We start from the raw sequence: 13,818 nt of genomic DNA on the forward strand, positions 1-13,818 counted from the left end.
ATCACATCGTCCAAACAACTTTCTTTGTCTGCTAACTCAAGTACTATCTTGTCTCAGTCAAATATATCGCATGATGGTCAGAACTGCTGCCAGAACTGACATCTCAAATACAACAGGGTTCTTTCTTACTTTTCTTGGGCATGACGTCAAACTATAATTCAACAGTGCAGGAAGGAGAAGCTGTGGAGGGAAAGCTATATTCCAAACAGACATTTTTGTGAGAATGAAGCTCTCATTGGCTATATCCAGCAGGGCGTGGTGCAGTGTGGGTACAGGTGTGGGGGCATCTCATTCCAATGTCTGCATGCTTTTTTTGTAGTGACAGTAAGTTTTACTCATAATTGTTCGAGTTTTGTATCAAAATCATATATCATCTTGTGGACATTTATGAACATGTAGCCATATTTAGCTAAATGAAATTAGGGATACCAGTTGCAATATGAAACTACCCGGTTGACACCTTTCCTAATCACACGATCTCCCGTGACAGTCATTCACTTCCACATCAGTAAATAACTCACCTCCCATTAGTGAGTGAGTGAGTTTGGTTTTACGCCACTTTTTGCAATCTTCCAGCAATATGACCATGAAGGACACCAGAAATGGACTTGCTGTGACACATCTCCCTTTAATACCAGCATATATTTGATACTCCTCTCCACACAGCGTCTGCCACAACACGTATTCCCTGCCCAGGCCCACCTCGGAAGCTTGTCCACCGCCGCCGCTGGGTGAATATATATTGTTATCACCACTGTACTTTTGTATTTGATACTGACCACTACTATCATAATATTTTTTGCCACTTAATATTGTACTTCCACTTGATTGTATACTGCCATTGTAATTGCTGTGCAGTAATTTGTGTTGATTTGTTAATTTTACCTAGTCAATTTTGTAATACATTTGTTGATTGTATACCATTTGTTGGTTGTTTGTTGATTCCACATACAGATTTCTAGAGGAATTTTTTAGCCAACCTTCAACGAAACAAATCTCTTTGCTAAAAAGGTCTGAACTGGTTTAATTGGCCAAACATACAAACTTGACATCAAATCGGGTACGTTTAAGGCCGATGTCAAGAAAATTTTGATCACTTACCTAGTTGAGAGAGACATTTTGGATGATGATGCTTCGGCTTTTATTGAAAAAACCTGATGTTTTGGCTTTGAAAAAAATTAGAATTTAAAAAAGAAAAATTGAGATTGGAAGCAGAGAAAGAAAAAGAGGAGAGAAAGGGCAGAAAAAAAGAGGGAATTTCAGATTAAACAAATACAAATTGAAGCTGAAAAAGAAAAACTGACATTGGAAGCTGATAAAGAAATTAAGCTGAGGCCAATTGATTTACAGAAGGATCGCTCTCTCACACATTTCATCACATCGAAACCAGCTTTCATGGGAGGATCGCTCTTTATCCCTGATTCCCTGCCTAGCCCTCTTGGAAGCTTGACCACTGTTGCTGCTGTGTGAATATAATGATGTAAAGGAGGTAACTCTAAACTTGGAAGTATTTCTATACATAGAACGCATTAACAGCTACGTAGTTTGGAATGATTGTATGAGTGTTGTGATGACGTCATATAGCAATATAGGAAGTTGTGTTGTCAGTTATTGTTTTGATCTGAACAAGAAAACATTGTTTGAGTTGACTGGTGTCTTGAGTCTTCTTTCACTGGTGGCAGTGCTGAACTAACCGAGTGCTGAACTAACGGAGTGCTGAACTAACGGAGTATCCAAGTGGGGAGAGTGTGATTCTAGTGATATTGACAGTCATTTTAGACAGCTGGAAAGTTTGTTCTGAGTGGAGGAAATCACGGAAAATGAGAAGAAGGTTGCTTGCTTTCATTTGTCACAGAAAGGGAAGGCGAAGCGAAGCCTTTGTTCACCACATTATTGGCAGCTCAACGGTAAACTCCTGCTGCATGAACGTCAACCGCCGTCCTCATTAAGGGTAAATCTTCATTGTTTAAAGACCAGGTCAATCCACCTGTCAAACATGGGTGTATAGATGGACAGCCTAGCTCCTGCTGCATGAACGTCAACCACCGTCCTCATTATGGGAAAATCATCATTATTCAAAGACCAGGTCAATCCACCTGTCAAACATGGGTGTATAGATGGACAACCTAGCTCCTGCTGCCTGAACGTCAACCACTGTCCTCATTAAGGGTAAATCTTCATTATTCAAAGACCAGGTCAGTCCACCTGTCAAACATGGGTGTATAGATGGACAACCTAGTTCCTACAGCATGATTGTCGACAACCGTCCTGATTAAGGGAAAATCATCATTATTCAAAGACCAGGTCAATCCACCTGTCAAACATGGGTGTATAGATGGACAACCTAGCTCCTGCTGCATGAATGTCGACCACCGTCCTCATTATGGGAAAATCATCATTATTCAAAGACCAGGTCAATCCACCTGTCAAACATGGGTGTATAGATGGACAACCTAGCTCCTGCTGCATGAACGTCAACCACTGTCCTCATTAAGGGTAAATCTTCATTATTCAAAGACCAGGTCAATCCACCTGTCAAACATGGGTGTATAGATGGACAACCTAGCTCCTGCTGCATAAACGTCGACCACTGTCCCCATTATGGGAAAATCATCATTATTCAAAGACCAGGTCAGTCCAACAGTATGACTGTCTACCACAGCCACTCCGGGTTGAGTTGATTCAGGGGGCTCACAGGAAGGTGAAACCATTCAGGCTTCAGATCGGATCATAAGAATATCCGATAAATATGCAAAAAGTAGAGTATATATTATATTAACTTTATTTGGCAACAAGAGCCAGTACTCCAAGACCAGGTCAATGCAAGAGGTCATGTGCAGAGGAATGTCGTTCAAGAAAACACATTCAAGAACATTCTAAAACTGTATAATAAACATCAGTGTGTGACCTAACCAGCAATGGAGAACTGTTGGGTTCAGTGACTAGTCAAGATTTATGCTACCACCGTCCCCATTATTTGAAAATCATCATTATTCAAAGACCAGGTCACTCCACCTGTCAAACATGGGTGTATAGATGGACAACCTAGCTCCTACAGCATGATTGTCGACAACCGTCCTCATTTTGGGAAAATCATCATTATTCAAAGACCAGGTCAATCCACCTGTCAAACATGGGTGTATAGATGGACAACCTAGCTCCTGCTGCATGAACGTCAACCACCGTCCTCATTATGGGAAAATCATCATTATTCAAAGACCAGGTCAATCAACCTGTCAAACATGGGTGTATAGATGGACAACCCAACTCCTACAGCATGATTGTCGACAACCGTCCTGATTAAGGGAAAATCATCATTATTCAAAGACCAGGTCAATCCACCTGTCAAACATGGGTGTATAGATGGACAACATAGCTCCTGCTGCATGAACGTCAACCACTGTCCTCATTATGGGAAAATCATCATTATTCAAAGACCAGGTCAATCCACCTGTCAAACATGGGTGTATAGATGGACAACCTAACTCCTGCTGCATAAACGTCGACCACTGTCCCCATTATGGGAAAATCATCATTATTCAAAGACCAGGTCAATCCACCTGTCAAACATGGGTGTATAGATGGACAACCTAGCTCCTGCTGCATAAACGTCGACCACTGTCCCCATTATGGGAAAATCATCATTATTCAAAGACCAGGTCAGTCCAACAATATGACTGTCTACCACAGCCACTCCGGGTTGAGTTGATTCAGGGGGCTCACAGGAAGGTGAAACCATTCAGGCTTCAGATCGGATCATAAGAATATCCGATAAATATGCAAAAAGTAGAGTATATATTATATTAACTTTATTTGGCAACAAGAGCCAGTACTCCAAGACCAGGTCAATGCAAGAGGTCATGTGCAGAGGAATGTCGTTCAAGAAAACACATCCAAGAACATTCTAAAACTGTATTATCAATTATCATGTCAGTGGTGCCAAGCATGGAGAACTGTTTGGTTCAGTGACTAGTCAAGATTTATGCTACCAACATTCTCATCATGGGAAAATCATCTTTATTCAAAGACCAGTTCAATCAACCTGTCAAACAGAAACAGAATCTGTTAGTGAATTAAATAATGTACATGGGGTGGATTCTTTAGGTGATTCAAAAGATAATTTGGGATCTAGTCCACAAGCTTCGGCAACACCTGTTAGGACTAGAAGGGGAAGAATTGTGAAACCTCGAGACCGTTATTCTCCCTAGGAAACCTGCTTATGTTTTTAACTGCACAGACCCTGAGGGTGGCACCATAGGCATTTGAATTTTTTGTTAAAGCAATGGAGATAGAAGTAGAAGTGGATGCGATGGAAAGAAGGGACTTCGAACTGAAGACATTGAGGCAAGACTGGGCAACAGGGGGAATGAAGTGCCCTGTCACGGGATGTGACAACTTGCACTATTCCTGCTTTGGCCGCTTCCTGGACCACTGGGTCGTTTTCCTCACAAACATGTGACGTTATCCCAGTGCAGCCAATGCGGGAAGATGTATAAGAAGAGAGCCCATGCCAAGGCCCATGTGAAGACTCATCGCCCTGTGGCCAGCATTATCTCGGAGGAGAGGCCCAACCAAGAGTTTAGGGACCCCGGAGACATATTGCGCCCTAGGCCCCCTAGACAGGACACCCAGGTCCAAGGTACGCAGATCCATGAAGAAGCGCCGCTGCAAGCCCAGGAGGAACAACGGCGGTGGCTGTCCCGACGGTGCAGTCGAGGGGAACAGCACATGAGCGATTTACAGCATCTGTACATCGATGCAGATTCGGAGTGACCCTCAGTATTTCAATTTGTGTTCAGTTAATTGTAATCATATTATATGATTTTGTTTATTCAGTTACTCAGTCAACCTATTATACAATATTTTGGAAAATTTCGTTTAATAATCGGAAATTTTAGACAAAGTAAGAGTTACTTTGTTCTTGGGGGGGGGGGGGGAATGTAGAAATATTGAAATTTCTCATTTACGTGGTTAATAGCTCCTTACCGATATGTACTTCGCTTTGGGACAGCACGTTTCAGATCTTGCCCCTTGGCGGGCAAGTGCGTTTGTCGGCTGCATGCCGATTTAGTGCTTTCAGTCGTGGGTCGTATGGTAAGAGCGCCCCGATTGGTTGGTGACAGAATGGATTAGCCAGTGGCTGCACCGTTTAGACGTGTTGACCCAGAGGTAACGTGTCCTTGCGAGTATATAAGTGATTGGCGCGAATGCTCTCATTGTCTGGCATGATCGGGAAGATCACTACAGGTGAGGGAGACCACACCAAATTACCGTGTTCGGAGGTCGAACAATTCCCCAATCCCTAGAGATTTTCGACAATAAAGATCTAAATTACGTGGCAACTTTAGAATTCATGGGTAAACTGTTATAAAGGTGGGTTGGACAGGTGGACTTGATTAGGAAATAATGTAAGCTATGTGATGTAGCTACATTGACCGATTGTGTTGGGAGGTTTGGAAGGGTGGTTTGTTTGTCCTGGTAGACTGTGTTAGGATGCTGTAGTGATTATTTATTAAAGTGGGTTAGTGAGGGGTTTGTTCGTCTGCTTTAGGCTGCTTCTGAGTTTTATTCTTAAGATATAAGTAAGTAGGATTTTTGGCTTAATAATGTAAATTTTAGTTAGGAATAGGATTGACTGATTTGTAATTGTTGTTGAGTTTGTATTTATTTTGTTACAGTTTGTTTTGTTTTTTAATTATATTTTCTGTAATAAACTGTTGAAACTTGATTATATTTTGTCGTGAATCACCTCCCTACATCCAACGAACTGAGGTTGTAAAGGACGGACAGAGGGACCGTAGACACTTTCTTTAGTATTTTCGGCATCAATATCTCCTTGATAAAAGAATCACAGCGCAAAGTCATGAAAATATTAGGTGTCTAAATGTGCCCGAAACCTGTCCTGCTACACATGGGTGTATAGATGGACAACCCAACTCCTACTGCATGAACGTTTACCACTGTCCAAGAAATGTTCAGAAAACATATTAGTTTTCAAAGAGACAATCAAGACCTGGTGTTCTGATGAACGTCCCATCTCCTATTGTATGACAGCCTACCACCGTCCTCATTGTGGGAAAATCATCTTTATTTAAAGACCAGTCAAACTGTTGGATTGACCTGGTCTTTGAATAATGATGTTTTTCCCGTATTGAGGACGGTGGTTAACAGTCATACTGTTGGACACAATGAACAGTTCAAAATGTGTAATTTGTGTTTTGAAACAGACCATGTGATAGCTGAATGTCCATCTGTTGAGTGTCGTGTATGCCATGAACAGGGACAGATAGCACCAGCTTGTCCTCTGAAACAACGTTGCAACAGTTGCTGAAACACAATGAGACACTGCATATGTGGTAGAGAAAGGATTGACAAACCTGTCATAGAACTGAATAGAAATACTTCAGTATCTGAAGAAGAGACAGTTGATGATGGTGTCACTGTTGACACTTACAGTCTCCATGGAGACAACTGACAGTGAGACAACCAGTCAGGAGAATGTCTACCACTGTCATCATTATGGGAAAATCATCATTTTTTAAAGATGTTGGATACAATGGTTCGTGCGCACCTCAGTTCACGCCATTGCACATGGGTTTACTGTGATGAATTACCTCCCTTTACACACACTGTCTACTACATCTGCACAATGTCTACCATGGATCCAGCAGGTAGGGATGTAAAATGTCAGCTGTAGCACGCACCAAGAAGGGTCTTGACAAAAATCGTGTTCATTTGAGAACAGTGAAAATCGTGGAAGCAAATAGAAGAATGAAGATTGGTGGTAGGTCAAGTACCGAACTGGCGTCGGACATCGAGGACAAACAGGTAAATAATATAGATACTTCCAACTTGACTGGAACGAGGGGTGGAGGATTGTTGAATTGGGGATCCTTGCTCAGAAAGTAATCTTTTTATTGAGTGACACCACATGAAGAAACATGATATGGACTTGTGGAAATACTATACATAAACTGTGGCGAGAGTGGTACCTTGACAGTGTGGCTAGTGGCAAAAGTCGTCACAAGGACCAGGTCAATCCAACAGTATGACTGTCTACCACAGCCACTCTGGTTTGAGCTGATTCAGGGGGCTCACAGGAAGGTGAAACCATTCAGGCATCAGATCGGATCATAAGAATATCCGATAAAAATGTAAACTGTACAGTATATATTATATTAACTTTATTTTGCAACAAGAGCCAGTACTCCAAGACCCGGTCAATGCAAGAGGTCATGTGCAGAGGAATGTCGTTCAAGAAAACACATCCAAGAACATTCTAAAACTGTATAATAAACATCAGTGTGTGACCTAACCAGCAATGGAGAACTGTTGGGTTCAGTGACTAGTCAAGATTTATGCTACCACCGTCCCCATTATGTGAAAATCATCATTATTCAAAGCCAAGGTCAATCCACCTGTCAAACATGGGTGTATAGATGGACAACCTAGCTCCTACAGCATGAACGTCGACCACCGTCCCCATTATGTGAAAATCATCATTATTCAAAGACCAGGTCAATCCACCTGTCAAACATGGGTGTATAGATGGACAACCTAGCTCCTACAGCATGAACATCAACCACCGTCCTCATTATGGGAACATCATCATTATTCAAAGACCAGGTCAATCCACCTGTCAAACATGGGTGTATAGATGGACAACCTAGCTCCTGGTGCATGAACATCAACCACCGTCCTCATTATGGGAACATCATCATTATTCAAAGACCAGGTCAATCCACCTGTCAAACATGGGTGTATAGATGGACAACCTAGCTCCTACATCATGAACGTCAACCACTGTCCTCATTATGGGAAAATCATCATTATTCAAAGCCCAGGTCAATCCAACAGTGTGACTGTCTACCACCATCTTCCCAAGGCAAGGGCATTAACTGACTATAGAAGCCCAGCTTCCACCTTTGCGGAGCTAGGCTGTAATTCCGGAGTTACATTTTGGCTTGACTAATGAGTCTACGCATAGTCCAATGAAAAACACATAAACAAAATCAGCATTCGGATGTAAACAACATGGATTTCAATGTGCAGAGTTTGGTCGACTGCAGGATTTGCAAAGCATGTGTACTGTCAACTGGGCGTCAACAGATTAATATATAATATTAACTTTCTTTTGCAACAAGAGCCAGTACTCCAAGACCAGGTCAAAGCAAGAGGTCATGTGTAGAGGAATGTCGTTCAAGAAAACACATTCAAGAACATGTTCCAAAACTGTATTATCAATAATCACGTCAGTGGTGCCAAGCATGTATGACCTAAACAGCGATGGAGAACTGTTTGGTTCAGTGACTAGTCAAGATTTATGCTACCACCGTTCCCATCATGGGAAAATCAGCTTTATTCAAAGACCAGTTAAATCCACCTGTCAAACAGAAACAGAACCTGTTCGTGAATTAAACAATATACATGGAGATGGATTCTTTAGGTGATTCAATAGATAATTTGGGATCTAGTCCACATGCTTCGGCAACACCTGTTAGGACTAGAAGGGGAAGAACTGTGAAACCTCGAGACCGTTATTCTCCCTAGGAGACCTGATTATGTTTTATTGCACAGACCCTGAGGGTAGCTCCACATATATCTTATTTTTATTAAAGAAATGGAAATTGAAATCGAAGTTGACGTGTCTGAAAGAATGGACTTTGAATTGAAGACACTGAGGGAGGACTGGCCAACAGGGGGAATGAAGTGCCCTGTCACTGGATGTGACAACTTGCACTATTCCTGCTTTGGCCGCTTCCTGGACCACTGGGCCCGTTTTCATAACAAACATGTGATTTTATCCCGGTGCGGCCAATGCGGGAAGATGTATTAGAAGAGAGCCCATGCCAAGGCCCATGTGAGGAGTCATCGCCCTTGGGCCAGCATTATATCAGAGGAGAGGCCCAACCAAGAGTTTAGGGACCCCGGAGACATATTGCGCCCTAGGCCCCCTAGACAGGACACCCAGGTCCAAGGTACGCAGATCCATGAAGAAGCGCCGCTGCAAGCCCAGGAGGAACAACGGCGGTGGCCGTCCCGACGGTGCAGTTGAGAGGAACAGCACATGAGCGATTTACAGCATCTGTACATCGATGCAGATTCGGAGTGACCCTCAGTATTTTAATTTGTATTTGTTGATTTGTGTTCAGTTTATTATAATTATATTATATGATTTTGTTTATTCAGTTACTCAGTCAACCTATGATACAATATTTTGGAAAATTTCGTTTAATAATCAGAAATTTTAGACAAAGTAAGAGTTACTCTGTTCTTGAGGGGAGGAATGTAGAAATAGTGAAATTTCTCATTTACGTGGTTAATAGCTCCTTACCGATATGTAGTCGCTTTGGGACAGCACGTTTCAGATCTTGCCCCACGTGCGGGCACGTGCGTTTGTCGGCTGCATGCCGATTTAGTGTTTTCAGTTGTGGGTCGTATGGTAAGAGCGCCCCGATTGGTTGGTGACAGACTGGATTAGCCAGTGGCTGCATTGTTTTCTTTAGTATTTTCGGCATCAATATCTCCTTGATAAAAGAATCACAGCGCAAAGTCATGAAAATATTAGGTGTCTAAATGTGCCCGAAACCTGTCCTGCTACACATGGGTGTATAGATGGACAACCCAACTCCTACTGCATGAACGTCTACGAATGTCCAAGAAATGTTCAGAAAACATATTAGTTTTCAAAGAGACAATCAAGACCTGGTGTTCTGATGAACGTCCCATCTCCTATTGTATGACAGCCTACCACCGTCCTCATTGTGGGAAAATCATCTTTATTTAAAGACCAGTCAAACTGTTGGATTGACCTGGTCTTTGAAAAATGATGTTTTTCCCGTATTGAGGATGGTGGTTAACAGTCATACTGTTGGACACAATGGACAAGTCAAAATGTGTAATTTGTGTTTTGAAACAGACCATGTGATAGCTGAATGTCCATCTGTTGAGTGTCGTGTATGCCATGAACAGGGACAGATAGCACCAGCTTGTCCTCTGAAACAACGTTGCGACAGTTGCTGAAACACAATGAGACACTGCATATGTGGTAGAGAAAGGATTGACAAACCTGTCATAGAACTGAATAGAAATACTTCAGTATCTGAAGAAGAGAGAGTTGATGATGGTGTCACTGTTGACACTTACAGTCTCCATGGAGACAACTGACAGTGAGACAACCAGTCAGGAGAATGTCTACCACTGTCATCATTATGGGAAAATCATCATTATTTAAAGATGTTGGATACAATGGTTCGTGCGCACCTCAGTTCACGCCATTGCACATGGGTTTACTGTGATGAATTACCTCCCTTTACACACACTGTCTACTACATCTGCAAAATGTCTACCATGGATCCAGCAGGTAGGGATGTAAAATGTCAGCTGTAGCACGCACCAAGAAGGGTCTTGACAAAAAACGTGTTCATTTGAGAACAGTGAATATTGTGGAAGCAAATAGAAGAATGAAGATTGGTGGTAGGTCAAGTACCGAACTGGCGTCGGACATCGAGGACGAAGAGGTAAATAATATAGATAGTGCCAACTTGACTGGAACGAGGGGTGGAGGATTGTTGAATTGGGGATCCTTGCTCAGAATGTAATCTTTTTATTGAGTGACACCCCATGAAGAAACATGATATGGACTTGCGGAAATACTATACATAAACTGTGGCGAGAGTGGTACCTTGAACAGTGTGGCTAGTGGCAAAAGTCGTCACAAGCACCAGGTCAATCCAACAGCATGACTGTCTGCCACAGCCACTCTGGGTTGAGCTGATTCAGGGGGCTCACAGGAAGGTGAAACCATTCAGGCATCAGATCGGATCATAAGAATATCTGATAAATATGCAAAGAGTACAGTATATTTTATATTATCTTTATTTTGCAACAAGAGCCAGTACTACAAGACCAGGTCAATGCAAGAGGTCATGTGCAGAGGAATGTTGTTCAAGAAAACACATCCAAGAACATTCTAAAACTGTATAATAAACATCAGTGTGTGACCTAACCAGCAATGGAGAACTGTTGGGTTCAGTGACTAGTCAAGATTTATGCTACCACCGTCCCCATTATGTGAAAATCATCATTATTCAAAGACCAGGTCAATCCACCTGTCAAACATGGGTGTATAGATGGACAACCTAGCTCCTGCTGCATGAACGTCAACCACCGTCCTCATTATGGGAAAATCATCATTATTAAAAGACCAGGTCAATCCACCTGTCAAACATGGGTGTATAGATGGACAACCTAGCTCCTACAGCATGAACATCAACCACCGTCCTCATTATGGGAAAATCATCATTGTTTAAAGACCAGGTCAATCCACCTGTCAAACATGGGTGTATAGATGGACAACCTAGCTCCTACAGCATGAACATCAACCGCCGTCCTCATTATGGGAAAATCATCATTGTTTAAAGACCAGGTCAATCCACCTGTCAAACATGGGTGTATAGATGGACAACCTAACTCCTACAGCATGAACATCAACCACCGTCCTCATTATGGGAAAATCATTGTTTAAAGAACAGGTCAATCCACCTGTCAAACATGGGTGTATAGATGGACAACCTAGCTCCTGCTGCATGAACGTCAACCACTGTCCTCATTATGGGAAAATCATCATTATTCAAAGACCAGGTCAATCCACCTGTCAAACATGGGTGTATAGATGGACAACCTAGCTCCTACATCATGAACGTCAACCACTGTCCTCATTATGGGAAAATCATCATTGTTCAAAGACCAGGTCAATCCACCGGTCAAACATGGGTGTATAGATGGACAACTTAGCTCCTGCTGCATGAACATCAACCACCGTCCTCATTATGGGAAAATCATCATTATTCAAAGACCAGGTCAATCCACCTGTCAAACATGGGTGTATAGATGGACAACCTAGCTCCTACAGCATGAACGTCAACCACTGTCCTCATTATGGGAAAATCATCATTATTCAAAGACCAGGTCAATCCACTTGTCAAACATGGGTGTATAGATGGACAACCTAGCTCCTACAGCATGAACATCAACCACCGTCCTCATTATGGGAAAATCATCATTATTCAAAGACCAGGTCAATCCACCTGTCAAACATGGGTGTATAGATGGACAACCTAACTCCTACAGCATGAACATCAACCTACGTCCTCATTATGGGAAAATCATCATTATTCAAAGACCAGGTCAATCCACCTGTCAAACATGGGTGTATAGATGGACAACCTAGCTCCTACAGCATGAACATCAACCACCGTCCTCATTATGGGAAAATCATCATTATTCAAAGACCAGGTCAATCCACCTGTCAAACATGGGTGTATAGATGGACAACCTAGCTCCTACAGCATGAACATCAACCACCGTCCTCATTATGGGAAAATCATCATTATTCAAAGACCAGGTCAATCCACCTGTCAAACATGGGTGTATAGATGGACAACCTAGCTCCTACAGCATGAACGTCAACCACTGTCCTCATTATGGGAAAATCATCATTATTCAAAGACCAGGTCAATCCACTTGTCAAACATGGGTGTATAGATGGACAACCTAGCTCCTACAGCATGAACATCAACCACCGTCCTCATTATGGAAAAATTATCATTATTCAAAGACCAGGTCAATCCCCCTGTCAAACATGGGTGTATAGATGGACAACCTAGCTCCTACAGCATGAACATCAACCACCGTCCTCATTATGGGAAAATCATCATTATTCAAAGACCAGGTCAATCCACCTGTCAAACATGGGTGTATAGATGGACAACCTAGCTCCTACAGCATGAACATCAACCACCGTCCTCATTATGGGAAAATCATCATTATTCAAAGACCAGGTCAATCCACCTGTCAAACATGGGTGTATAGATGGACAACCTAGCTCCTACAGCATGAACGTCAACCACCGTCCTCATTAACAAGAAGAGTAATGCTGTAGAGACAACGAGACCAGTGATTTAAAGTCTGTCAGCAGGAACAGTTTGTATTTCCGTGTCCAAAACCTGTGTGTGTAGTGTTTGCAAAAACTGTTGAGGATCCTTACAGAACATGTGGGCCAAGCATACTGAGTAGGGAGGAGAGACCTGGGCGCATGTCAGATGTTTACTGCAGTGGTTTGGGCACCATGGTCACCACAACGCAAACCACTGCAGTAAACATCTGACATGTGCACCACATCTATATTGTCTTGCTGTCACTAGGCGCCTACTACAGATTTGATGCCAAGGCCAGGATTCTGGCGCCAACTGCACAAGAAATGTTCAGAAAACACAGTCCTTTTCAAAGAGACCAAGATCTGGTGTACAGATGAACGTCCTAACTCCTGCAGTATGACCACCATCCTCATTAAGGGAAATAAGTAAAATCTATTTTTTTTTTACATTTGTATACTTATCCTGCATTACTTAGTGCATTTAATGCTGTTATTTTGACAGAAAGACGAGCTGTGAGTGGTTCAGCTGTAAAAGAAAGTTGTTCAAACCTGAAGTGCGATAGCACCTTCGCACAGCCACCACGTGACCTAGCACCCTCTCACAGCCACCACGTGACCTAGCACCTCGCACAGCCACCACGTGACCTAGCACCTCGCACAGCCACCACGTGACCTAGCACCCTCTCACAGCCACCACGTGACCTAGCACCTCGCACAGCCACCACGTGACCTAGCACCTCGCACAGCCACCATGTGACCTAGCACCTCGCACAGCCACCATGTGACCTAGCACCCTCGCACAGCCACCACGTGACCTAGCACCTTGCACAGCCACCACGTGACCTAGCACCTCGCACAGCCACCACGTGACCTAGCACCTC

The sequence above is a fragment of the Haliotis rufescens genome, unplaced genomic scaffold, assembly GCF_023055435.1.
Source record: "Haliotis rufescens isolate VD_foot unplaced genomic scaffold, xgHalRufe1.0.p SCAF_48, whole genome shotgun sequence".
NCBI lineage: Eukaryota > Metazoa > Mollusca > Gastropoda > Lepetellida > Haliotidae > Haliotis > Haliotis rufescens.